This window comes from Rissa tridactyla, chromosome 2 (genome assembly GCF_028500815.1).
Source record: "Rissa tridactyla isolate bRisTri1 chromosome 2, bRisTri1.patW.cur.20221130, whole genome shotgun sequence".
NCBI lineage: Eukaryota > Metazoa > Chordata > Aves > Charadriiformes > Laridae > Rissa > Rissa tridactyla.
In genome coordinates this window covers 41,900,804-41,928,689 of record NC_071467.1, presented here as the reverse complement: position 1 = coordinate 41,928,689, position 27,886 = coordinate 41,900,804, and the positions used below count along the sequence as shown (strand labels likewise).

The 27,886-nt window shown below is 40.8% G+C and overlaps 1 protein-coding gene across 14 annotated transcripts in view; it reads left to right on the top strand.

Annotated features, from left to right (window-relative positions):
• The window catches only part of FAM110B (family with sequence similarity 110 member B), a 114,692-nt gene that overhangs the window by 44,928 nt on the left and 41,878 nt on the right, over positions 1-27,886 (top strand). The window contains exon 3 of one of the 14 annotated variants that reach the window (XM_054190794.1): positions 20,181-20,373. The exons of the other annotated variants lie outside the window; for them this stretch is intronic. The gene's annotated coding sequence lies outside the window, so the exon portion shown is untranslated. The remainder of the gene's footprint in view (positions 1-20,180; positions 20,374-27,886) is intronic. 14 annotated transcript variants of the gene reach the window in all.

Below are 27,886 nucleotides of genomic sequence, written 5' to 3'. Positions count from 1 at the left end.
AGTCTTCCATTCTTCTATAGATTGCATACCAGCAGCCTTTAATTTTCAAATGCTTTAATTCTAGTGCAAGTACTCAAATGACTCACCAGTTATCTAAAGCCATCAGGTAACTATACCTATATTTAGCTTTGTTCTATGTTCTTATCCTTGTTTCTATCTTCATTTTCTCAGTGGTAAGCTACAGTGACTTTCATTAATGTTTAGAAAAACAAAAGCCCAAAACAACGTGGGAAGTGTTCCCAAGGGTTCTCACTAGTCAGCCTCTGCAGGCTTTTCACAGGCTCTTTCTTCTGAAGGTCAGGACTTGTGGAGGGTAAGTCCTCTGTCTTCTTTCACAGTACCTTCAAACACAAAACACTTAATCCCACCTCCCAACAGGCAACGCTTTTCAGTTGGAGGTGATATCTTCTTTTTTTTTTTTTAAGAAGATGTATCTTCTCTCTGCTACTTGTGGGGTCTGCCTTGCTGGTGGCATCCCCAGTAGTGACCAGCTTCAGCAGTGCCTTCAATTTGGTGGTTGGTCTTTTGCCAAGGCATGACCCCAGTCCTTAACTACCCTTCTCTCTCCACTGAGAAAGTGCTGTGCCACAGACTGCAGTATTTAACCACAGGTCAGGGTGTCTGCCTTTTTAGCTCACTAGATTGAAGTGTTGAATTGCAGAGGGTCAGACATGAAATCAATACTGTTTTTCCATCTGGCTGCCTTGAAGACTATGTAAACTAAAGCTATTTATCTATAAAACAGTGACGTCCACTCTGTGAGATGTACAGTTAATAAGTATGAGCTGCTGCTTGTGTTGCTGCTGGGAAGGATCTTGCCTAGGTGATTTTGTTTTTAAAGTAGTTACGGTTAAGTTCCCCTGAGATTCGTAGTAGTGAGATGCAAATAACATATACAACAATGACAATTTTACTTTTTTCCTTACAAGCTTTTTAGATCTGCCTCCAGCAGGCTTTGGAAGCTGATGAGGTGAGCGAAGATGTGCTGCCACCTAGAAGGCATACTTTGTTTCCTGGACTTGTCTGCCTATTAATATCTTTTCGGTGTGGATTTTGTTGCCCCTTTCTTTTGTGCGTATGATTTTTTTCATTTTCCTTTTGATTTTTCTCTTTGGGGCTTTTTTTTTTTTTTTGACATAGCGAACTTCTCAAGTGCAAGGCCTGAATCTCTTTCACTGCCATAAGCTTCTACAGTTTTTAGGCTTTTTTTTTAAAATCTCCAGTCCATCTCACTTATCCCCATTAGTTTGGCTGTACTCGGCACTGGTGAGGCCCCACCTCGAGTACTGCGTTCAGTTTTGGGCCCCTCGCTACGAGAGGGACATTGAGGTGTTGGAGCGTGTCCAGAGAAGGGCTACAAAGCTAGTGAGGGGTCTGGAGGACAAACCTTATGAGGAACGACTGAGGGAGCTGGGGTTGTTTAGCTTGGAGAAGAGGAGGCTGAGGGGAGACCTTATCACCCTCTACAACTACCTGAAAGGAGGTTGTAGAGAGATGGGGGCTGACCTCTTCTCCCTGGTGACAAGTGATAGGATGAGAGGGAACAGGTTCAAGTTACGTCAGGGGAGGTTTAGATTGGATATTAAGGAACATTTTTTCACTGAAAGGGTTATTAAACATTGGAATAGGCTGCCCAGGGAGGTGGTGGATTCACCATCCCTGGAGGTGTTTAAAAAAAGGGTAGATGGGGCACTTAGGGACATGGTTTAGAAGTGTTTTTTGTCAGGGTAGGTTAAAGGTTGGACTTGATGATCTTAAAGGTCCCTTTCAACCTCAGCAATTCTATGGTACTTTCTTCTCTTGTATTTTTATTTACTTGAGGAAGTTATCTGTAAGTTCTGCTGAACATTAACTCAGACTTCAGCTGCAGGAGGACTGGAGGGGTGTCATGGAATGGGAGACATGAAATATTCTAGTATACAATATCACTGGAAGATTTAAAGGAGTCTCTGGTTTTACTGTGAATCCTTTCATTGGGAGTTGAAGAAACGTGTATAGAGATCTAAAAAAATTGTGACTACTGTAAAAGGTAGTTTTCAGACTTTTCCATTATGTAATCTCAGATCTGTAAATGTCAATTTAAATCTCATCTTCTGAATGAGTAGATGCTTCTAAACATAGTTAAATCTTTAGCCTAACTTGTAAATTAGAATTTAAAAGTAAAAAGTGTTCATAGATCAATTGTTTGGGTTTTGTCCCATTGTATTGATGAGATGCAAAACAATAGGAGAAGCTACTGCTTCCTGCCATAGTGTACTAATTTACTGCAAGAGAAGACTATAGTCATACCAAGTACCCAAAGAGAAAACAAGCCTTCTAAATTCTCCTCAACATCAATATTTCAAAGCTATTTCAATTTGGTTTTAATGAAGCAGATGCAGAATTATATAGAAGGGGCAGTTGTAAGTACCCAGAATAGCTTAACTACTTTTAATGAGATAAATGGTTAGATTTTGCAGGTTAGCCATGCATGTGCTGTAGCTTTATGTGCTGAACTGATCCGTGTGAAAACTCAGTACAATGCACAGTACTGTGCGCTTCCCCTGGGTCCTTCCAAATACGAATATTTATCCTAGCATGGGGAATATGGTGGTATTGCATGCGGCAGTCCAACTGTATATAGAAATAATGATGTTTTTTAAGTTATACAGTGTTTTTCATAGTTATGGTGTTTCTGTTATAGAATAATACCTACATTGAAGTCAGTGTTAAATACTTAGGTAACTTTGAAACTTGTTCATGTTTCCCTTCTCTAGAAGCCCTTTTACTGTGGTTATGCTGCTTATGTTTTGACTACAGGCTGCTGGAATTTGCTTTGAAAATAACAGTGTCTGGTTTATTTGCTGATTAGCTTTGGAGCAGCTGCTTCTTTAGACCCTGATTAAGGCAGAAGTTTTGGGAGCAAGGAGAGACTTACTTGTTCAGATCGCTAAAGACTATGTTATCGTAGAGCACGCAGGAGGTACATGTTTGAGACACCCTGAAAGCTCCAGTTCTGACTTCACTTAATTTTGAGTGTTCGCCTTTTGACCTATTTCTTCATGTTTGTACCTGATTTCTATAGGGACAAAAAAGGATTATTGTTATGCTATTAAGGTTTTGTAGTGATTTGCTTTTCCACCTCAGGCGTGTTTGGGACTTTTAGACTCACCACAGAGACATCACTTGCTTGAGGTAGGGGGAAACCAATGATCTCAAACACGTACTGTCCATCATGGGACAATACAGTATTAGAAAAGATGAGGCATACCTGCTGCATATTTGTGCGCACAAATTGTATTTCAGTTCACAGTGAAGGCTAGGTTCAGACCCATAACCATTAGCCTGCTTTATTCCTGATATTATGTTGATATAAATTCTTGCTAAAATAATAAATGCCTACTAAAATGATGTGTGTCTCAGCAGTGTTAAATTGTGGTGCCAGTGAGACAAAGGTTGTTATGTACTTGCATTTCGGTTAATGTAAAACTGAAGATTCTGACGCTGGTGTTTTTAGGAATCTATTCTGGAAGTGCTGAGGATTTGCAGCTGGGACAAAAGGCTCCATCTAATTTGGGATTGATTTTCTGAGCAGCTAATACTTCATGAGGATGGTCAACTGAAGAAATTCTGGGTTTCAACAGCAGTAGTATCACAAGTGGTGACTTGTGTGAGGCTACTATGCTGTGCAGGCATGCGCTGCGGAGAAATTGCGCAACATTTTTTGCCCCCAGGCCTGGTAAGGGGAAGTCAAGAAAATGCCTGCTGTTCTGCCCAAGAAAGGTTTGAGAAGGCAGACCAGTAAGTAATTTGTCCCCAGGATGTGACTGAGTTCCCCTGGTGCATGTTTCCCGTCTTCAAAGCACTCCCTACCTCCTGTGCTAGTTTTAGTAGGATCATCACTCTCCCCCTCACCTTAGTTGGAACGCTGTGCGAGGACAGGGGAGTGTCTGCTCAAATGGTCCAAAAAGGGTGGAAAACAAGGAGAGAGAGTCTTAGGCTTGGTGTGGGCACTTGTCTGTCGCCACTTATACTAATTTTTCATAGCCCTAGTTATGTGACTTGTGTGCTCATTTTGCATTAGAGGGTTGGCTAAAAGCCACAAGAAGTCCTGGAAGCGGAGCCTGGGATCTTATCTGCCCCACAAACTCTAACTACTAGGTCTACAAGCTGCCTGAAATGTAAGTACGCTCTTCTTCAGGAACATTATGTAGAGACTCTTTCATAAAAGGGCTTTTGGCTTGCTCTGTTAAATAATTAAACTGCTCTTCCTGGAGAGGCTTTTCATCTGTGCCAGCAAAATGCTTCTGGTCTCTTTTAAGAGCTTCGTGAAACTGGGTTCTGGTATAGCAAGTCACAGTTGCTGGTTTTATATAGAAGCACTTTCTAGTCATTAAATTAACAATCTTTCTAAGATTAAAATCTAAATTTATTTTACATTTGAAGTTTAGTAGGCTGTCTTCAAACTTGTTGGCCTTGAAATGATAACCAAAGCCATTGCATTCAAAGGTAGTTTTCTTCTGGGATTCATTGTGCTGAACGTCTTCAACTCTTGTGTAAAGTAATAATATCTGAGAGTTGCTCTGAAACTCTGAATTACGGGTGTGGACTGGAGACTTGAAGTCTCGAAGGTTTGCAGTCTCTGAGCTCCTGGTGAGCTGGCTGGCAGCGGGGTGATTTTGGAGCGAATGCCTGTATGCATTAGTGTCTGCGAGGAACCACTTCATGTTCCAACAGTCGCACCTTGACTTGCTTTCTAGTTCCATCTTGCAGCTCAACATAAACGCCTTCTCGCATAGAGAGATGTAAGAGAGCAGAAAACAGTCTTTGAAGAATAAAAAAAAACCAACAATGGGCTTTAGAAATCTTGATGGGCCTTCATTGTCATCACGCAAGATCAAAGGAAGCCTTGGAGCCTCGCTTTCTACTCAGAATTGGAAATAACATTCTTAATTACAGAAATGAGCAAATCTGTTTGCAGGAGTTTCTCCTTCAAAGGGAGGAATGCTGCACTTCATCCTTCAGCTTTTGCGCTCTTTGCAGCATAGCATTTTTGAAAAATTACACCTGTCCTCTAATGGAGGACTTGCATTTTAAGTTTTCCCAGGCCAGTCTATAGATATCTCAGTAAGATATACTCAGCATCAGATTGTGTCACCCATTGCAGTAAGGTGGTCATGGTGAAAATGATACTAAATAGAGAAGGAAAAGAAAGTGCCAGCAGTGGTGATGAAGATTAATAATGTGGAGGTACTGGAAGTATACTTATTATATTACAAGCTCTTTTTTTCTGCTCTTCCACTGAGGAAAATCTGTACTTGTCTGTCAGCTTTCTGGCTTAAGGGATGCTCTCGGGATCCCTATTTTCCACCACATCAAGTACAAAAAATATTATCTCCACTTATGAAGCCCTCTTGTGGCTTGTTCCAATGTAGATTTAACCTCCCATGTCTTTGTGAGCAGTTGACTTTTGCTACCATTATACCTTGTGTTAGGACTTCTGCATCTTACATCAATCATGCTTCATTTTTTTTTTTCATTGCTCTCTCTTTTTAAACCTGTTTGTTATGGTCTGCTAATGTGTCTTTCTCATTTGGCTGTTTGGAAGCAGAGGCTGCTTTTTTTGCCCTATATTTTACAATCTTTGGCTCACTAGGGTCATGGTCATTAATTTTAGACGAGTCAGGCATGCACAATATGGGGTCCATGGTATGGATGTGCTATTTAAGGCTGTGGTCCCTTGCTGCGGTTCACCAACTTTGTGGCCACCTACCTGGTCAGCCAGAGGTCATGAAGTGGTGGCTAGAAGGCACATGTGTTTTGGTCTTGCGAAGGTCTCAGTTGTGCTGACAGGTGTGTTGCCTTCTGAAATGGGCAGTTCATACTGCATCTGTGCTGCCAGCTGTGAGGAAAGGTAATGGAGGGAAAAATAAGTAAGGTGGAAGGACAAGGGGGCATGAAGGATATTTGTATAGTTTGAGGTGATTGCTGAAATACAGCATAGAGGTGGAAGAAAACACTGCACTGAAGGAAAAGTGGAAGGAACTCAAGAAGAAATGGAAGGTTGACATTAAGGTGGAGATGTATTGGAGTGATATGTGGCAGGAAGCATGTTTCGGGGTGATGTGAAGTTTTTAAAATTACTTACTGTTTTAACTTGGGATTTCTGTGTTCTTAAGGATGCAAACAGAATAATACTGTTGTCTTCCACGTCTGTCTGTGTGGGCAGCATACAAGTGCTCAGCGTAGAAAACCTCCTGCAGGCTTCACTTCAGATCCTTCTTTACTGCATCCATCAGTGGTAGGATGAAACACACCTCGCTGACAGTTTAACTGCTCCTCCAGTGCTTTTCCGAGGTGGCCGTGAGGGACTGCTGTCTGCATTTCAGTCAGTTGGGTCTTTGACTGTACTACCAATGTGTAGGTCTGGGGAGGCGAGGGATGGTAATGTCCTTTGGAATGTGGGCATTTGGGGTTTTTTGGTTTTTATGATTCTGAGGGAAACAAGTGAATACGAATGCTATAAAAAAAAAAAATACTCTGTAGGAGTATTCTCAGAGGAATTGCTGTCTGGGACATTTAGAGATATAATTAGCATATTTGAAAAAAAAGTCCTAAAGTTGCAGATTAGCTGACCAATTTCAAAACATGATCAGCGGCAGTGACACATGTATATCCACACATGTACAGGTAACTGCCGTCTTACAGATTGAAATTGGGATCAGTCCAAGAAATGTCCCTGTGCTTCATAAAATTAACATAAGTTTTTTCCCATTGCTGAGTGCCAACCTTGAAGCCTGGTATTTGTGACTTCTTAAGAAAAGTTTATATGGGAAACAGTAGGTCCATGTCTTATTTTCTCCACGGATGAAGATGATGGGTCTTGTGATGAGTCTACCACCAATCTGCAGAGTTCCCAAACTCTACCAGTTACTTGCTAGGAAAGGAAAGAGCTCAACAACTATTGCGAAGTCAAAAGTAGTTTTCACAAGAAAAAGAAAATCCTAGATAAATTTCTTGAGGAAGAAAAATTGAAATTTAGGAAAATTTGTGGAAGAGAAAATTGTCCCCTCATCTGTTAATCTGTGTAAATGTAAAAGATACCATACAAAAATCTTAAGATTTTGTTGTTGTTATTTATACATAACCGTGGGATGGTTTAGCTTAGTTCTAAAAGTCTAATGAATGCATCAAGCCAAGTAAAATATTCATTAGAGTAATTGGTTCAGTTCAACCTCTCAAGGCTACAGCTTGGAAATATACACGCTATTGCCTTCAGAAATACAACATGTTGATTCACCAGCCGTTTTGCTCAACTCATTTTCATTCCATATGTTTACTATACATTGCAAAATCTAATTAAGTAACTGAGCAGTAGCCGTTTCCAAGCAATATTTGGTATATTTTTAAGTCAAAGGTTAAATGGTATCCAGAGTGAAAACTGTTCAGTTGCAAGACACATCAGATTTTTTTTATTTTAAATATTTTTGTATTGAAATCATTGGATATACAAGTAGTTATAAAAGTGATCATAACATAGTAAAAAGTTATTTGTTCCTGAAATAGTAATCTGTCTCTTAATTCACTTACATATGCCTAAATTAAGTGTAAAATTCATTAATGTGGTAGCTAGGCGGTTTTCACTGCAAGATGCTGGTGTCACTGTCATATGATGAATTCATCATACCCCCATACGTTTTCCTCTCTCCTCCCCTCTGTGATGGGCATCTGCCTCAGACCATATGGTTTTGGAAAATTTTGATTGAAACTGTTCTATCAAGGAACAGGGCTAGAGAAGACCTCCCTTGCTTTTAATTTCTAAAAAACAATTGTAGAGACCTTCTGTTTTCATGCAGAGGAGCAGGAACTTGAAGCTTAGCACAGGCGGGTAACTTGTGCCAGGGACAGGCTTTTGCTTTCGATGAAAGTCTGCCGAATATTGGCCAACTCGCATACCTTTAACAATTTGTTCACTTCCAACAGAGACTTGCTGGAGCTGAGGAGTCTCTTGTGACTGTGTCCTCATGAAACCTCTCTTGGCCACTCTTCCTGGCACGCCTGTACGTGGCCGTATCCTATCCCAGGTCTGGTGCATGGGCCAGGCACTCGTGTGGGGTCACCACGGGCAGTGGGGAAGGCTGGTGGTGCTCTGTGTGGTTCTCAGTTGGAGCTTTAGCCACTTGCCTTTGATGAATGTGGACCCTCATGTACAACCACTGGCTCCAAACATGAGACCTGCAGTGCTGTTCCCCACACCTTTCTTGCCCAGCACATTGTCAGGATGGTTAGAAGTGACTGTTAAATCAAGACTGACATTTGGACTCCTCTGACTGGTCTCCTAAGCTAAGCACACTGGTTTAGTGACTGTTGACTGTGCGGCAGAGACAAGTAGGTGTCTCTTGAAATGCAACTTAGCAGCTGTCAATGGGGAAACATCTTAATGCAGGACCCGAACCATTGGGGAGCAGTGCTGGACTCATGCAGGAGGGAGCAGCGAGGGCTTGGGGAGCTGCTGGGCAGAGACGGGGACACACAGGCTTAGCAGCTTGCATGGGAGGGAACCAAAACTGAGAGTTCTGTGGCAGCTAAAGCCTGTTTAATTCCTGTTTCAGGATTCTCGGTCATTTTGTCACCTGCTGTAGGCACCTTTGGTGATCTGTGAGGGTGAATTAGATTCAAGGAATGGTTTATGTCTTTTTGATTTTCTTTATTTTGTGTGTGTGTATCTTTTCCTTTGTTTAGCAAACTGAGCATTCCCAGTTGTGGATCAGAGGATGTAGGGTCAAGGCTATTGGTCATGTTTTCCCTGTTGGTACCTTTGGTGAAATGTTGTTAGAAAACTCATTGTGGATCTGATCATCAAATAATTGGGCACCTCTTCTTCCCATGTCTCTTGAACTCTTTTTAAATGAAGTTTTTAACCTTTGTATAACTGCCCCTCCTCCCTTTAATTCATAAAATACATAGTTTTCTGGCTTCAAGCAGTACTGCTGAGAAACTTGTAATATTCTTACAGTATTTTAAAGAAGCACAGTTTATAAAAATTGATGAGCTCCTTAGATGATGTAATCTGAAAAGGAAGACTTAATAAAATAGCCTCCTTCGTTTATTGCAACACAAAACTTAATGTTGACTGCAAGTTGAATCAAGGGGTAAAATGTCAGTCTTCCTGCATTTCATTTTTATTTCTAGCCATATATAGCTTTGAGAATCTTTTTCTTACAGAGATGAAGTCCGCTTCTAGCACAGAGCAACTCGTTATGAGCAATTTTCACTGGCAGATTAAGGAAGCTGTGACACAGCTATTTACATATTGTCAATAAATATGGTCTTGCACTGTTATCACATGGAAGTCTTGTTCCACTGGTAACATTTTTATGTAGTAGCAATTACAATTTTTGTACTGAAGTAAGCATGATAGATGAAAATGTTTGTAAACAACGTTGAATATCATGCACTTGGACTGTGCCTTATACTGTATGGAGCTGGTGATAAGAGTAAAGAATTAGGAAAAAATGCTGGTGTGGGCATATGGGAACTCATCATTGCAGTGGGGTTCGGGGTCTTTTAAGTATAATGTTTATGGATGTGTTTTATGTGTAACTTAGTGGAACATCTTAAAAATGCATTGTAAAGTTTGTGTATGCATAATGCTGTAGCATTATGATATTTTTGGCAATATCGATCATGAAAAGGGTACTGTATCTCACAAGAGACAGCTGGCCCTGGCACTTCTGAGAAACGGGCTGTGTACTTCCACCTTGCACCGATGTTTGAAAACCTTCTGGTCAGAGCAGAGCTTAGGTAATTACATGAACCACGTGGGAACAGAAAACTTCAGAAGGTTGTTTTCCGATTTGTGCTAATCAGAGCGAAGATTAATTGAAACATGCTACCAAGGAAGACTAAAGAACAGTAGTGCCTATATCTTTTTTCACGATTATTTACCTGATATTTTAGAAGCTCTCAGCATCTTTCAAATACACAATGGTCTCTTAGATCATAACACTCCTTAGTTTTATGGACTTACATATTTATAAGATGTGTGTAATGCTTACTTGAGTTAGTTCCCCCTACTTCTAAGGAGTATTTGCTCACGCTAAGTATTTTCCAAATGAATTCAGTTGTTTTGCATAATGGCAAAAATTTCCTTGGCATTTCCACCCTAGCCTCATGAAAGCTTAGTTAGGACTTTACGTGCCGATGCACATAGAAGCCCTCGGGTCATCTGTGTATCTGCCCACGTGTAAACGTGAAGGACAGAGGGGGTCCTGTTGACTTCTGTGGGGCTACTGTGTGCTGAAAGCCCGCCTGTGGGGCCTCACCCATCCGAGGTCTACGTTGTAGATAGCGAAGCACTGTACCTAAACCTGTCTGAGATCTGTTGTGTATACAGTGCTGGTAATGTGTACATGATGGTAACATGTAGGTTCAGAATGAGAATTCTTACTGGCGGAATAAACTGCTGCATTTTATTGTCTTCTAATAGACCTAGCAAACTACAAGTGGTCAGCTTCTGAACGACCACTCCTAAATATATCTTTTTTTTCAGAGATGGAGACAAACCCCCTTGTAGGCGAATCATTCAGGAAAAACAACAACAACAAAACCCCAAACAGGAATTTTGTCTTTATGCACCCAAGCAAATAGCAATCCCAAATGTCGATGCTCTCGGCTGCGAGGTGTAATATGTTCAAGCTCTCGTTTCATCGCGCGCGGTGCCTCGGCAGCCCTGCGCTACGGCAAACGGCTATAATTAGATGAGCAGCCCGCTAAGCAGCGGTGACAGTGTGCGAGCCCCAGCGAGCATGTGCTGGATTCTGCATGTGCCCGGCGCTTATTGGCGGGCGAGGTTGCTGCCTGCCGGTTTGATAGGTTTCCCCAGTAATCTTTATGCTGCATTACAGACATAGATACAGAGGTACTGTGTGCATGCGAGGGGAGAGAGGTGCTCAGCTCGTAGCGTAAAAGAAAGCCCCCCCTCCCCGATGAAAGGCACTGGTCTTTGTTGCAAAGCATCAGTACTTAAGGACCGCTAGCTGCCAGCGGAGAGGTCAGCGAAGGAGTTTTACTTGGTGGTAAATTACTTTCAGGTCTTTATCTCTCCGGTAAAACAGTCATGCATGAAATGAATACTGTTAATCATGTCATCTGTTTTAATTTGATCTTGCTTTCATTAATATCGTGCGTACTCCGGCGGGAGAGCCATCAGATTACAAAACATATCATTAGAGTGGATTTAGTACAAATATAGAGTGTATTTATACAGGAATGCTGCTTTGATTTGAAATTTTGAGCCTGTGCATGTGAGTGGTTTTACTGGTTGCCTTTTGTTATGCTAATGGAAATATTTCTTTTGCTGGGATGTTTTCTGCAGAGCAATTGAATTTGAGCATTTATAACTACTGGCACATGAATATAAATCTTTATAAATAGTGATTAGTTTAAAGAATAATTATGTGAAGTGTTCTTTAATTTGATCACAGCAATAACTATCTTGATGGTTCTCTTGCACAAGACAGAAGGATGAGGAGTAATATGCTATTGTTCTTTCAACAAAGATGCTGGAGCCTTCATGTTTGGGTGGATTCTTTGTTTCATTCACTGGGTTTTATTTTAAGTGGCTTTCAAAATGAAACTAAAGCCCCTCTGCCTGGTAGACTGCAGTATATCCTTTGCTTGCATACACATTTATTATCCCTTTATCTATATATATCTATGTATGTATTGTTCTCAAAGGCTGAATTTTGGCCCAAAGCCTTGTTTATTGTCCGAACTGCCTTCAGCAGTAGAATGAAACAAGATAGATATGCCAATTTTTTTAATCTGTGATTCTGAGGCTATTACAGTATTTATCATAGCGTCATAGCCATTTAAGTTCTTTTCATACTTGACCTACGCATCAATTGATCACAACTTTTCCTATAAAAAGCATGCATATTTAATGAGCACATCTTACAGTGAAAGCTGTTCAGAACAGAAGGAAGCAAGCATGAAGTGTGTGTGTGTGTGTATATGTATATATTAAAAAAGTCTCTTAATGTAGTCATGACTCATTTAGTGACTTTTGAACATTGAGGCTGACTGTTGAGACCTCAAACTTAATGCCCTTGTCTGTGTCAGACTCCAGAGGCCACATGAACTTGTATATTAAGTCACCAGTCATCTGGCTGGCTGGCTGCCACCATGCGTCTGAGGTACGAGTAGATTGTCTCAGCCAGGATCAGAAAGGTGTTAGGAACGGGAGCTATTTTGGTATTAGTCTTCACTCTTCCCCCTGCACCTATCCAGGAAGAGGTTTTGTTTTTTTTTTCCTACTGTATAAACCAAAGCAAAATTTAAGTTGCTTGCTGTTAAACTATGTGATATGAAACTGTTACCTCCTGATACCCTTAAATGTGAGCATTTATTTGCTTGCTAACTTTATATGGTCGTGGGTACAACAGACTACTATAATTATTTGTGATGACATATTCAGAAGGAAGAGCTTAATCTTCCAGCTTAATCACAGCTGGTACATACCAGTTTCTTTTAATTGTTGCTGTTGGCTAAAATAGTTACTTTGGTGTCTCCATTCACCTCGGTTTTATTTCCAAAGTTGTTTTCGTCAATGTAGACTTGGAAAATGGCATTTTTGCATGGTAACAGTTAAGCTTGGACAGGGAGGACTCGGAATCTGAAGGCATGTTGTTCTCAGGCTGTTTCATATAACCTCGTTGCTCCAATTTACCAAGCAAAAGCGTCTTAAAGAGGTTTTCAGTTAAACTATGCCTTCTGCCTTTTTTAACAGAGGCTTACCTGAAGTAATTTATCTACATCTTTATGACCTTTGCAACAGCATCCCATGAAGGAGTAAATAATGGCGATGTTAGTAATAAAGAAACGTAGGAAGTAATATGCCCAGCTGTATTATGTTTGCCATATCCAGACAGTGTATTTTCAAGAGATGAGAGGCTGATATTTTCTATTCCATATATTGAGCTATTGTTATTTGTAAGTAACATAAGGCATAGCTGGAAAAATGCTGTAAAAGTTAGCGTAATTTGGGTGATGGATATGGGGAATACCACCACCCACTGGAACTGAAATGCTGCACCAGCAGCTATTTAGGTGTGGACATCTCTGCCTCCAGAAAGAGCTGTGATGATCTATGCAAACATCACCAGAAAAAATGACAGTAGTGAAACTGGAACTGGTGACAGTGTAATTTAAACTTGCAATACCTTAACAGGAAGGAATAAGCTACTTTGTTATCATTTCTCTTTGGGTTATAACCTCGTTTTTCTCCTAGGTAAACAAAGGAAACAAATTGAAGCAACAGTTCGTGTGGATTACTCTCTAAAAAAGTTGTCATCTTTGTTGCTATGAACATATTTTAACTGTAACCAGCGTATTGCTACAGGAAATCTTCAGATTATTCTGCATGAGATTTTATATTCTGAATTTTTCCAGTGAGTTTCTTGATGTAAAAGTTTTTAATTACTCTTTGTTAGGAGAGGCGTGCATTGCATGTTTGCTGGGCACCTCTGTGAACTGTTCTTATTTGTGATATGTTGTCCTTTAGATACATCCCCAAGCCCTTTGTTATGTGAAAGGGAAATTATTCTTTCCAAACAGGAATGCAGAGAGAGAGAGAGAGAAAGAGAGCGTGTGTGTGTGTGCATGCATAGGTATTGTAAGGGCACAAACGTATGTTGCAAAAATCAATGTCTCAAGTGTTTCATAAACTTATGTGTATAGCTGGTGAAGAATCACTTATACTATCTAACACTAATATGTGTTTGTGTAGAAATTAATATGTTGTTAGCACTTTCAGTGTCATACCATTACTCTCATTATAATCCAATAGAAATATAATTCCTCCTTGAAGAGTAGTGTTTCCAGCAATGCTAGCTTTGGCTGCTAGCTGGAGATGGATATATGCAGTAAACTGGGTGCCTGTGATAAACAGTGCTACACTAGCTCGGGCTTATTAAGGTATTATGTCTTTTTACTGCGACATGTGTAAATGAATTTTGCATACTGTGCCAAGCCTAAGCAGAAAGATGATGCTTAAGGTTAATGCTTTTTTTTTTTTGAGTAGTCTGTTAGCAATGAAAGAGATACTCCTGAAAAACAGTTGTAGGGATTTAAAGTATTACCAGTGTTTATTTTGCAGGATTTGTACTTATATGCTTTACAGTTTTTTAAGTTGAGTAGCAGTAAGTGATATACGTGTAAAGGTTTACGTTAGAATGAGGAAAGTGGCATTATGCCCTAAAGCTCCTTTTTCCCTTTCCCCTGTTTTTGGAACCAACTCTAATTATTGCTTTGCTGATGAAATGTCTGTCTCTTTAAATGGTCGAGACATTCAATAGCCCATCTATAAATGCTTATTATAACACTTAGAGAGTTCATGGGAAATCAATAGCCTGTTTTCTGTATTTTGTGGGGTGAACGTCTTTTTATTCTTTTAAATCTGCAAACTTTTGGGCTGGGTGGTGGGAGAGGCTCAGGATGAACCCTCTCAGCGGAGATTCCCTCTGCAGGCTCGGCAAGGTGTGCATTAAGTTGGGAAGGCCTTATTGTTGTGCCAGTCGTCCCACACCAATGCAGCAGCGCTAATTAACGGGGTCAGAAATGTGACCACATTTAGGCTGCTGCTGCCCCAGTTTGGGGGCATGGATGCTCCCATGCCTGGGGACTGGGCACAGGCAAGGACTCACAGGGGGGAAGGTCTGTCCTGCCCTCCCCTCCCCTCACACAGGGCTCTTGCTCGCCTGGCACAAGTTATTCTGGGGACTAACTATGTGGAGTCGGGAACTTAAACAGCGGATGAAATATGCCTAGCTCCGGGCATCTGCGTGTCAAACGTTTGTGATGTTTAAAGGAAGGTAGTGTTTTATAGACCAGGGAATGGAAGCAGCAATGCCTTTTTCTTGCAGTTCTCACAGCTGCAGTGGTATGGTGAATTGAAAACAAAATAGATATTATTATTATTATTTTGCATTTAATCTCCTGTTATGATTAATTTCAATTGTTTGTAAAGGTATTACCTGCAGTATTAAGTGTGGCTTGATAGATTTAATGTAACTGGCAATCAGTAATCCTGGATGCTATTGTCTGCGTAATCCTGGTAACGAGATTCCTGTCTCACTTTCATGATGTCTTTCATGGACGTGCTTTAGCCACCTGTAGGCACAACTACTTGCTACAGCCTTTCCACGAAGCACCTGAAGCTTCCAACCCCGATCCTCACTTTGTAAATATGTAATTTTTAAACACGAATTGTCCATTCCATTCCACAGCAGACATTATTTGGTTTTATGCCCTGTCATGCAGTTGTCTGATACTTCTGTGGTATATTGATTTATTAATTGAAACAGTATTTTATTTATACTGCTGATGATTATATGGCCATCTATGTTTTTGGCTGTGTATCTGTTGGGTCTTGTAGAATGATTTTACTGTATCCATTCATACCTTCCTAATGTAAATGTGTGTACTACAAAATCCCAATTAATGGCAAAGAAGGATATTAACTTCTTGCTTCTCTTTTAAGGGAGCTTAGCATTTTGGAAGTTGGTAGACCAGCCCAAAGATGAGGCTGTTCTGCTCCCTCATTAGGAAGTCTGTGGAAACACATTCTGTAGCAAAGGTATGCAATGTGTAATACAACTTGTGTAGGTTATTAGTGCCATTTAACTGGAGAGAAATGTGAATATCCAGGTTTTCCACGGTATGCACGTTTCTACAAGTTTGTGAATATTTGGCTCTTGCATCTGTTCAGGGTCCATGTTTAAGGTCTTGGTACTGGTTTTGTAGGTAATGATACTGAAGGAGAGATGTTAATACATCTCTGTGTTTGCCTATAATGCAAATGCATAATATGATACAGTCCCTGTTCCAAAGCGTCTCCTGCCTGTATAATCTAGGCAGAAAAATGCTAGAGAGGAATGGAGAAACAGAGACAATAAAGATGAAGCATCTTTTATATGACCACAAACTGTGGGCTTGCAAGGTAGGCTGAACAGTCTGTGCTTTTAGGATTATAAACCATCACTACAAATGTCTTTAAAAAGAGTGAAAAATATTATAAGGTCAGTATAACTATTCCTGTCTATATAAGCACTTACAGCACAAACTTCCCAGGGTAAGGATGATTTCCTTCTGTCTCAGCGTGGTAATTGGCATTGGGTATTTTGGGCATTGCAGTCATCTGGAAATGAGTGTGCAGCTTTGTATTTTTGCCGTGACATTACAACAGCGGTCTAGTCAGAAGGCATATGAGGAACTTGATAAATTGCATCCCTTTCTCTTACATTACTGTTACATCAACCCTACTGCAATCCATGGTCCTGTCCCATCTGTGTGTCCTGTCTGTCCATCCGTCCGTCCCCCCACACCCTTTAGCATACTGTGGAGTACAGAGATTGCTGGTGTGGCAACCTACCTCCCCAGGGAGCGGGTGAAGCCCAGCAGGGGCGGTATGATTGCTGGTAATTTTATGTGGAAGGCAGGTACCACGGCGTGTGCAACAGAACAGGACCTCAAAATAGACGATGCATTGTCCTTCAGTGTTTTGGTACCTCTTGTTTTGCTTTCCCCCACAATTCTCTTCTTCTTGCCTTGCTGTCACCTCCTTTCTAAATTTATCTGACCCATTTTTCCATTCAAATCTCCCCCCTTTTTTTTTTTCCCCATTCTGTCCAATCTATCTCTCTGCCTTTCAGCTTCTATCTGCCATTCAACCATGTGGTCTTTGACATCTTTGCAGTCACCACTCCCTTTCTGGGGGGTGGATATCCCAAAATACTTTGTAGGCAGAGCGCAGGACAGCATGCAGGTGAAGAATTTAAGTTCTCTTACCCAAGATGCTTGATATTTTTTCAGTTATTTATTTATTTGTTGGAGCAAGTTGTCCTTGGCTCCTGCTTGGAAAGCTCATTCTGACAAATACAAGTCTTACCCCTGACCTTTCCAAGTCTGACATATCTGCTTTTTTCCTCTCAGCCTATTACCTCTTTACTGGAAGCAAGCATCTCTGTTCATCTTCCTGTCATCCTCATGTCATCTTTAGATCAGGCCTTTCCAATGTGATTAAGGAGCTTTGCTGATCGTTTCTGCAAATGGGGCTCCTTTTCATCATGCCTCAGTGCAGGTACCCCACAGCAACCATGCTTCTGTAAGAGCTAGCCCCAAGGAGCTGCTTCTGCCCCTCTTGCTCTTCGTGGGTGTCTCAGGCAGCGGTGGCACATTACTGACCTGAACCTTGACAGCTTCGCTGCTGCCTGCAGGGCTCCAAGCCGTGTGGGTGCTTACTGCCTTAAAGTCACATTTTGCTCTTTTTTGTGCCGGCTGCTTGGCACACGTGCTGCACTGGGTGCCTGAAGGATCCTGCCAGAGGATCTACACTAGGAGGAGGTTTTGCAGAGTGCCTTCATTAAATCCTCACAGAGCAACAGTCAGGCAGATCGTGCCCCCATCCCGTGCTAAAGTATACAGGATTTGGGTTCTTCATCAGTAGCAGAGCTTGGTGAGGATTTTTTCCTATGGTATGTGTGGAAAAAATGGGATGCTTCTTTACTATTGACTGTGATTTTTAGCTCTCTAAAGAGCCAGAGTTTTTGCAAGTGTTTTCTCTTTCCTTATGCTACAAAGCAACATACACTTTCTTATTTTACTTCAGCATGACTCTGAAGCCTAAATTTGCATCAAAGGCATGTCTGCAACTAACTCTTAAAACACATCCATTCTTAGAATACATCTACAAATACTAAATCCATCTGGTGTTGAATTGCCATGATTATTTTTGCAAGCTTGCTGAAACTGGATTGATGCTTCCCTCATCTTCAAGAAATATGTACATCTGCCATTTATAGCGACTCTTACTTCTGGCTTTTGCAGAACATAGTACTGGAAGCATTAGGATCCTGTACAAAGCTTTCTTTTTCTGCTTCTCACTAAAATTAAGTATGGAATTATCAGTGTATATAAATACCTCACAGGGAAGAGTAAAGAAGATGGAGCCAGGCTCTTCTCAGTGGTATCCCATGGTAGGACAAGAGGCAATGGGCACAAACTGAAATACAGTAAATTGCATTTAAACATAAGAAAACACTTTTTTTTTTTTTTTTTTTTTTTTCAATCTGGGGATGGCCAGACACTGGCAGAGGTTTATCAGGCTGTGGAGTCTTCATCCCTGGAGATATTCAAAACCTAGCTGGGACAGGGTCCTGGGCAACCTGCTCTGGGTGGCCCTGCTTTCAGCAAGGGGTTGGACTAGGCAATCTCCAGAGGTGCCTTCCAGCCTCAGCTGTTCTGTGCTTCTGTAACTAGAAGTCTCCAAACAGCAGACCAAGTAGGCCTTGAAACTCTAGGCAAGTTATTTTTTCTATACTAGTTCTGCTATCCAAAATTACTTCACATTTTATACCTGTCCTTAGGTATGAATTTGCACATGTGTAGATACATATACACCTACCTATTTCTGGCTGCTGTGTAAACGTACCTGGAAGCTAGGACAAACTGGACAATATGAGAGATGGAAAAGGGAGGAGGAGAATGTTTTTGTATTTTTCTTAAATATACAAATGCCATTTCTTCCAGGCCACACTGGTTTTCTATGTTTCATGCACACATTGAGATATTTTTCCCTTTCACAATAATATGCTACATCTGTATAGTAAAAAAACTAGAGAAAATTGCTTTAGAGAAAGTTTAATTTTTCTTAGATGACTCTTGTTGGGCACTATTATACATAATTACATCTTTGTTACGGTCCGCATTTATATGTAAGTGGGCACAAATTGCCCAGAAAGAGATCCGCATGAAAGAAAGAGGAGACCAAAAGGCTCTGGGTCAGAAGAGGGAGGTGAACCCTCAGCTAAACTCTCCTTTCTCAAAAGCATAGCTCCAAATTTAGTAGTAAACATGGAAAAACTGGCCTGAGTTGAGGACTTTCTCCAGACACTTTCTATTTATGCAAATACTTTTTGGAGTCCGACATACGCATAATTACTGCTCTGCTGGTATTCAGCCCTGTTTCTGCAGCCCACGGTAGTTGTGTAGGTCTGACAGCGTTGCTGAAAACTAGGAAGCTGGACAAGGCTGACTACTAAATTCCCTGTAGTCTCTTTGGAATATACAAAAGAAGCATGAGGTGACCATAGGGGCGGTGTTGGAAGAAGCTGTCTATGAGCATCCTTTGTAGCATGAATTGGATAACTTTGCAAGTATTCCTTTTTCCCCACAAAGCTCTTCGTGTCCCCTCAAAGCCATGAATCTTGCCTTATAGCATTAACACAGTTTCTTTCTCCTTTTCAGCCCCCATTAAAGTCAGTTATCTCCTTGTTTAAATTACCACCATCATTAGTATTATGTTGTTTGGGGTTGAAGTAGTTTTCTTTGTTTACATCTTGGCCTTGATAAGTGACAGAGCATGCAGACCTGAGGTTTTGTATTTGAAGTTGCAGAAACCATTATCTCTGTTCCCAGGAGCATGTGGATTTTTTCTATTTAAATATATGGCAATGCCATGTTTTCTCTTCCGATGCACTGTGTTCAAATATGGGATTTACTTTTTCCTGCTTGTTCACAGGTCTTGGCATAACATCTTAGAAATGCTACTTAGACATTTCTAAGACAGTGAAGCACTGGCAAAAATAATAATAATACTAGTAAAAAAAACCCAACTGTTCTGAAGATGAAAGAAACAAATCTCTATTTATGGATGCTTGCTTAGTTCCATGCTTAACACATCAGCTTCCATCACAGCCACTGGAAGTTTTGAACATTTTTTTGTTGTTTAAATTTTCAAAAATTAATCAGATATATCATTTAATCCTTATAAACTGTCCCATTTTCCCCCCTGTTTGTTTAATTTTAGCTTAGCGGGTAGGCTTTTTACACTTGAATAGGTTACTTTAGTCCATGCAGTTGTCTCTTGAAAATCCTTCACAGGAGTGAAGAAGGGATGGGTTTGTACTGACAGGCTTGGGTTTCCCTTCCCTTCTCTTCTTTACCCTTCCTGTGCCCGTGTTTTAAAACTGTCCCTTCCTCTGTCTGTCCTCCAGCCCCTTTTCTCCCCGAGTCTATAATGCTCACATGTGCTGTGAATTTCAGTTTCAAGGACTGTTTGGCCATCTGAAGCAAGAAGAAAAGGTCCCGTTCCATATTTTTGAAGTGTAAAACTTGCTTTTCATTTCCTTTTCATGATGTAGCTGGAAATGTCGCAAACATTTGATGTGAAATTCTTCAAGAAAAGTGCGACCTGCCTATAAATTAAGCTGCCCCATAAGCCTGAGATAGGCTTGGCGCTGTTACCGGTGTGACCATCACTTTCTTGCATGGTCCTGGACTTCCAAAATCCACAGGGAAGAGGTGACAGAAGCGGCAGAAGGAGTTCCTGTTCAGGTACTTGGGGTATTTACATGGTGTTCCCCAAGGAAGAGTTTACAAGTTTTAGGGACTTGATCTCAGACCTTCAACACGGTTTAAGTGATACACTGCTTCTGGAAGCAACATGTACTGGGGTGCGAGTTTCCTGCTTTTCCTCACAGGAGGAAAGGGATTTTTATTAATCATGAAGGTATTGGGTCAGCTGCTTTTTTAGGATGTTTTCTTCCTGAAACCTGCCAGTTGGTTGGAACAGCAATTGCAAGTTGGACAAAGGCAGATTCACACCAAGGTGCTTTTGGGCAGAACACTGACAAAGCAGTGACTTCTTGAGATCATTACAAAGTTTGGTTTCTTTCAGTCAGAAGCACGATGCTGTGCCTTGCGCCGCTGCATCAGCACTCTTGCTCTGCTCTGGAAAAGTTTGGAAGCTCTGTGTGTTTTCATAAAGAGGACAGAAACCCAGCTACAGTGATGCTTATGGGGACCCCATTTGCATTTTGTCTTCAAAATTGAGTTACCACGTTTAGAAAATAAGTTGCTAATACTGAGAAACAGGCTGAAGAGGTTAATTTTTACCACTGGTTCATTTCAATTTTTTTTTTGCAGTGGCGCGAGAAGTCGGATGGCCCAGTTACGAATTGCAGAACTGTTACAGCCTCGAAAAATAATTGAATTTTTCCCTTTCAAAGAGCAAAACTATACTACATGTAATTCTGTTTCAATCCCTCTTGTATCAAGCACGATTTTAGCATAATTTTGAAGTCCAGGGGGACTTGCTTAATATCCCATCCCTATTTCACATGAGCTGTCACCTGAGGTGATTCGTACTTCTTTAAATGCACTTTCCCTTGAAAGTAAGTCCTTAAATAGTCTGCATAAGTTTTGAATGGTTGACTTGCCTCTGATACAGTTAGATTACGACCTTTATTTCTGTGTAGATGTGATTTTTATCTGTGTAATTTTTAAGTACATAAAAACAGGGTTAATGTTAAAGCTGTCATCTGCTCAGCTGTAATCTGAATTTGCTTTTAGGGTCTTTTAAAACCTCTGAAGTGTCCCAATGTTTCTTATCAATAAAGGTCACTTTCTTGTGTAGCTAGTGCAATTGCTATTAAGTTAGCCTACTGAGAGCCTTATGTCTTAAGGAGCCTTTATGATGATATTCCTAGACAAAGTAGCACTTACACTAGCTTCATAATTTTTCCCTAAGGTAAAAATTCTGCAATCCACTTGAATCAGAAAATATCTTTCTTTTCCGGCCTTAAACCTGTTAATCTTTTAAAATAATAATGAAAAATGGATGCTTTAAAAATCGGTCATTAAATACAGGATCAGTGGAATAAAAACTGACTGGTCCTTCCTACCCCTGCATTTATTTCTCCCGTGGCCCTCACAGGCAGGGGAAGCCAGTATCTTGAAGACTTTCCTGATGTAGCATGTCCAAGATGCAGCCTTCCCTGTCTGCCCGCGCTGTGAAATTTCCCATCCGTGTCTCTCACCCTGCTTCTGAAGTTCTGCGCTGTCGCTTTTCTAGCCTGGATGAAAGCAGCCTTGTCCCACTTACATCAATTCTGTATATTGCTTGAAAGAGCATTTCCCAAGCCTGTGGCTTTGATCATATCATCCCTCTTTACATCTTTTTGTTGGTTCTTTCTTCCCTCTTGTACTTAGTGTTGAAACTCTTGATAAGATATCCTAGCATTATCTATCATCTCTCATTTATTATCAAAATGTTGGTTTCCCGGCTCCATAATGCCATCTTAAGTCACCTTGTCATTACGCTTTCAAACAGTTATCTTCTTGCTTTGTTTTATATCCTTTCCACCAGGGAAGAGCTAATACTGTTAAATCAGTTCAGTGTGCTCCACTGTGTTATGGTCTTCTTTTACTTTACCTTGTATCACCAGGCAATCTTGCAAAATTAATATTAGTAACTCTTCAATTAAGACCTAGAAAAAGGTCTTTTCAGAAGGACCTGCATATATACTTGTAACAGTGCATCTGGAGAATCGCATCTTCTGTGAAGACTTTTCTGGGCAGATGGTAGGCAAGAGCTTGTAACACAACAGAAACTTGCTGAGGTGTCTTCACTGATTACAGAGAACAAGTCTAGTCCGGTGGCATTTCTAGATGAGTGGATTTGTGTGCAATGAGAATTACCGTCAGTTAGAAAAACAAATTGTCCTGTGAAGGATGATTAAAAAATAACGTTAATACAAGATAAAGGACAGCTTAAAGAATGCTGAAATGAAATACAACTTCTTATGGTGCTCTTTGGTATTGAAGGTCTTAAACTCGCTATGTATTTTTCTGGTATTTCTCAAAATAATTTGTGTAGGTGTGATGGCTGTGGGAGCAAAGGTAGCTCTGTCATTTTGGAAGACTCGAAGCGTTGCTTTGTGGCCTCTCAGCGGGGAAGCGGCCTTCTTTCAGGAGCTGGGAATTGCAGTATGAATTGCACTTCTCTTCCACTGACCAAGCGCTTTTCTTCACGTACGAAAAAGGAGCGACATGGGTCCAACCCACATTGTGGTTCCAAGCATTAATTAAGTAACTCTGTTTAATACCATTTTGGAAAGCCAAGGGGTTTTTGTTGTTGTCTTTTCAGGTTTGGTGGTGGTTTTGAGGTTTTGGGGGTTTTTTTTTTGTTTTTTTAATGTTTGTTTTTTTTTTTTTAATAAATGCCTGAAAGTCTTAAGCCCAGTTTTGTCTGCCAGATTATTCAGAACTGTGCTACATTCACTAGCTCCCAGTGAAGGCAGTTGGCAATGCTGTGTGGTCATTTCATTAAAAAACAAACAAACAAAAAAACCCACCAAAAAAGCCAAACAACACAAAACTTATTTATTAAGGGCTTAATCTATATTTCCGGTGTTCACATAAAAACAGTTGGTAGTGCATGGCTATCAAAATCATTGGGCCAGTGTCAAAAGAAATCAGAAAACTTCTGAACATAACTACTATTAGATATTTAGAAGACATCAGCAAACAGTACCTTTCTTAAGTAGCTTTCCTAAGAATTTGTATTATTTCTTTTCAATACACTAAGAATTATGAGGAAAAAGAATGTAATGGGTCTCTTGGAGGTGCCAAGTGAGATGTTTGTGGAACGCTGTCACAGAAGTCTACTTGGTACCACAGCACTGTCATAAATAAAACTCAGTGGTTGATAACTTGGAACAGAAAACTTGTTTTGAGAAAGAACTGAGTGCTAACCTAAGGAAGGAGGGAGAAGATTAAATGAAAGAATTTCCTCTTTTAAGGATTGAAGGAAGCACAGGAAACAAGATGCACCCTGAAATTCAAATGTGACTCTGTATGTTTCTGTTTGTTAGAAATACGGTGCTGTATTTCTTCTTGGTTTATAATGAGGGCAGCATTTTTTTAAAAGTTATTTTATTGTAAAGGTGAAGCATGAGAGAAGTTTGTGAGTATCGGAAGGGTCACAGAAAATACACAAAAATGCCAGTGCCGGACAGATTCCTGGTGCTGGCCATTTCCCTGTTCTGCGGTGTCGGTGCAAGCAGGAAGCTGGGGTGGGACAAGCCCCTCGGCTGCCCCCGCCAGCCCCCTGGGATCCCCTTGGTGGGTTAAGCCAAGGCTGGTGCCCCATCGATGGAGAGAAACGAGCAGGTGCGGGTGCAGCTTCTCCGACCGACTCAGGTGCTGATGGTCCTTCTCCTCTGCTGGCTGTGGAAGGGACAGGATAGACAGCTCAGACATAGTTGCAGTTTCTTGGCCGTGTTGCTGCTCTTGGAAAGCTGTTACTGCACCTTGCTGCTGCAATGGTTAGAAACGGTTTAATTTACAGCATGAATTTTTACTTTTCCTTAGCATAATATTCAGTATTGATAACTTAAAACTTGTAGCACTGTGGTGTGTTTCCCACCCCCCCCCAATATGTACTTTTCTGTGGAGTTGAAGCGTCTGTGAAACAGCAAAGATTATTTTCAAGCATAGCTTCCTTGTATCATCTCTTATAAATTATGTGGACCTAGTGGCAGTTTACAGAAGAGCAATGGAAGAATCTTTGTTCCCTGTCAAAATCTGTGCATATGCGCATATATATCAGGTTTGAAAATCTGAAAACACTCAGTATGATGGTGGTGTGTGATCATGGAGGCCAAAAGGCTTATGCAAGTTGGCCATCGCTTCCCACTGAAACTGGGAATGGGCATGGGAATTGCTGGTAATGGTCACTGCCTATACATTGCATGGCTTGGGAAGAAACCTGGTCTCTACCACAGGAGGGCTAGTTCAGGGCCAGCTTTTCCATCATAATTGCTTTCTAAAGCAGTCGTGGTCTGTAGGTGTGTGGTAACTAAGGGAAGGGTGTAGCTGGCCTCTTCGTAATTAAAAATAATTTCATTACCAGCACACAGGCACTTTGCTGTGCCTTTCTGTCATTGAGGGAATTTTGGGATGGATAAGTGGAGGCTGGAAGCAGGTTTGGAAGGTGAGGAGGCACACGCTGGTGTTGGGGGTGGGGGTATCCCGCGGCTGAGATGTCTAACAGCGTGGTGGCGCTCCTCACGTCACTGCCAACATGTTTAGAGGTGTATGTGCCAGTTCATTGACTGAAATCTCTTGGGGTGTTGTAGCAGTTGCTAAGCAACTGCAAAACACTTCAAAACGGTATATTTCTTCCTTACCCTGGGATTGTCCTTGCAGCAGGAAGAGGAGAAGGGGGAGTGAGGAGCGTGGGGGGGTGGCTGCCAGCAGCCGCTGTCCTTCCTTCCACGTGTCACTGCCAAGGTGATGGAGAAGTGCCCGGACTCGCACTGCCCTCCCCTCACAAATTCGCAACTCTTTTACACTGTCACAGCAATTTCAGTTTTTTAATGTGTATAAATATTACCCTTGACAAGAGAAGCCGCTGTATTTTAAACATTCCTCTGACAAAGAGGGAAATTCTCCAGCAAAACTTTGGTATATTAAGGCAGGCAATCAGATGCGCATCAAAGGGATGTAAAATGAGAGCTCTGCCGCCGCTGACCCACCGGTGCCCTTCACCCCCGGGGGACGAGGTGCGCTCTCAGCATGGGGATCAATGAGAATAACTTTAATTTTTGCACCACCTCAGCAATTCACATATTATAAAAACAGCCAGGTGTGTGAACCACCTCAGCGGCTGGCGTGCCAGCTATTAAGATATAAATTCTGCTGTCGGTATTTCAAGTTATTAGTTCCCATAAATTATGATTTACATGTAAGGATTATGTTCAGATTAGTGCAGCTTGAAATTGGCTGGTGCTTCGTGCATTTTTATCACTAAAATACGATGGCGTCATTGGCGGTAATCTAGTTTGGGTGTTTGATTTATTTTCAAGCACCTTAGTTTTACAACTTCTGTATTGTTGCTTGGCGGAAAGGCAGCTGCATGGGGGCTGATGATCCAGAGCTGTTAGTTTGCAGTAACAACTGTTGGTTCTTGGCCTTATCAGTTGTTTTTTTTCTAATGAAGATGCAGCTGTTGGGACTTCTGGAGTGTGCGGGGGATTATTTTGCCTAATGATGTAAATGGAATAATCTTAAAATAAGGATCTGTCCCTTAAAACAGCCAGGAAAAGACCAAGTTGTGAGACCTGAAAATTTATAGAGAAGTACTCCGGGCTGTGATTTTTGTTACAATCTATGTAAAATGATCCAGTGTTTTTTTTCCTCATGTAAGTGGCAGAGAATTAATGATTCAGAGAGGATTATCCTGAAGAATTTTTCACACTGCATGTCTTGTAACATAATGAGGAACGTACGTTTGCTAATCCTTTTGAACTTACAGTTTTCTTCTGACTTTTTGAGCGTTCACAGGTACAGGGCTTTTTTACTTTTTAGTGAACAGATAAATTTGTGGGGGGTTTACATTTTTATTTCTCAGGTACATGTTCAGTTCTGTATGTGAAAATCCCTGAGCCACCTCTTTTCTTTTTTTTTTTTTTTTTTTTTTTAAGTTATAGCCTATAAACGGGGTAATCAGCAGGAGAGAAAACCAAGCACACACACAAAAATCAATGCAGTGTATTAAAGTTAGGAAGTGAAGCAGTCTGAAGATGGTCAGTCCTAGCTTTGAGCTTTATGTGTAATTTCACTTTGGCCCATGGATCCACAGGTGTTTTTTGAAAAGAGTATCATGTACTCTTCCCCAAACTCCATCCACGCAGCAGAAAGTCACTCATACCTAAATAAGTGCATCCGTGTTGGAAATCACGTGAGTTAAACTGTAGTGCCCTGTATACATACATATATTTAGAAAGAGTGTGTGTGTATGCTACTATACACACATATATAGTATGTTTTGACTGATGTATTTTCCCAGGTGGAAGATCCTTTGAACAGGAGAGCAGCTTCTCCTTTATACCTTCCGAATGTGATTTTTGGAAAGGTGGAGGTAAAGGGGGACAGGGATCCTGGATTCCTGTCTTGCTTGCTGCTGCTTTGTGTGGCAAAGGAAGGCAAGGAGCAATCCTGTGCTTGTGTAAGTGTTTTTGGAGGGATTTGCATAGTGTCTTTGGACACTGTTTCTTGCTTTCCCTCCACTTTTTTAAAGGAATATAAATTATAAGCAATTGTTTCAGCAAATTAATCAGAAGTGCTTTGGCATTACCTCTCAACTATAAATGATAACATCACCTAAAAGAATAAAAACTAAAAAAAAAAAAAAAAAGGAGGGGGGGAAGTTGAATATTTGACGTATTCTCCCACTATAGGAATTTTTACTTGCTTTTTCATAATAAAAAACAGTGATCAACTTAAAATGGTAGCGGTATTGGCCAGCAATATTATAAACCGATACGTCTAGCGCTTATTGACACAACCGCAAACCAATGCCTTTCTCTTTTATTTCAACCCAGCAAGAGTCAGAAAAAGTTCACATAATCTCAGTATTTTTCCAATGATTTTTATTGAATGGTGAGACCCCAAGGAGGTTGTTACAGCAGGCCTATGACAAAAAATATTTATATACAATGAGATGCTATATTTCAATAGAAAGTATCCAAATACAAGTCTTCAAGATTTTCATTCAAATACTTGATGCGGTTTGAATAAGGACCATTATGTGAAAACTTGCTGGGATGGACGGGGCTCCTTGTCCTCATGGGATCCTGTGGTAGCCCTTGTACGAAGGCACTGCATGGTGTGGCTGGTTGGTGAGGGCTGGCTGTACTGAGAGCATTTGCTCTCAGGGTGATGGATTATTTTTTTAGTGTTTTGTTTTTTTTTTTTTTATCTATAAAGAAACTCATATTTTTATCAAATTTATGTGAATGTAGGACAGATACTCTGGTCTGTGTGGATGTGATGACTGTGAAGATGATGTCTTTTGAACACTGAACTTTATATGAGAATGTTTTGAACTTGAATATTCTCAGTTTGAAGATTATCTGATCAAGGATGGCAGGTTGACTTTCAGGGCATCTAGTGCTCTTTAATGTGCCCCGGGGTATCTGAGACAGCATGGTGGGCAGGATCCTGGTGTGTAAGCTCTGAAAGCGAGGTGTCACTGTGTTTAAAATACTATTGTCACAAGGAA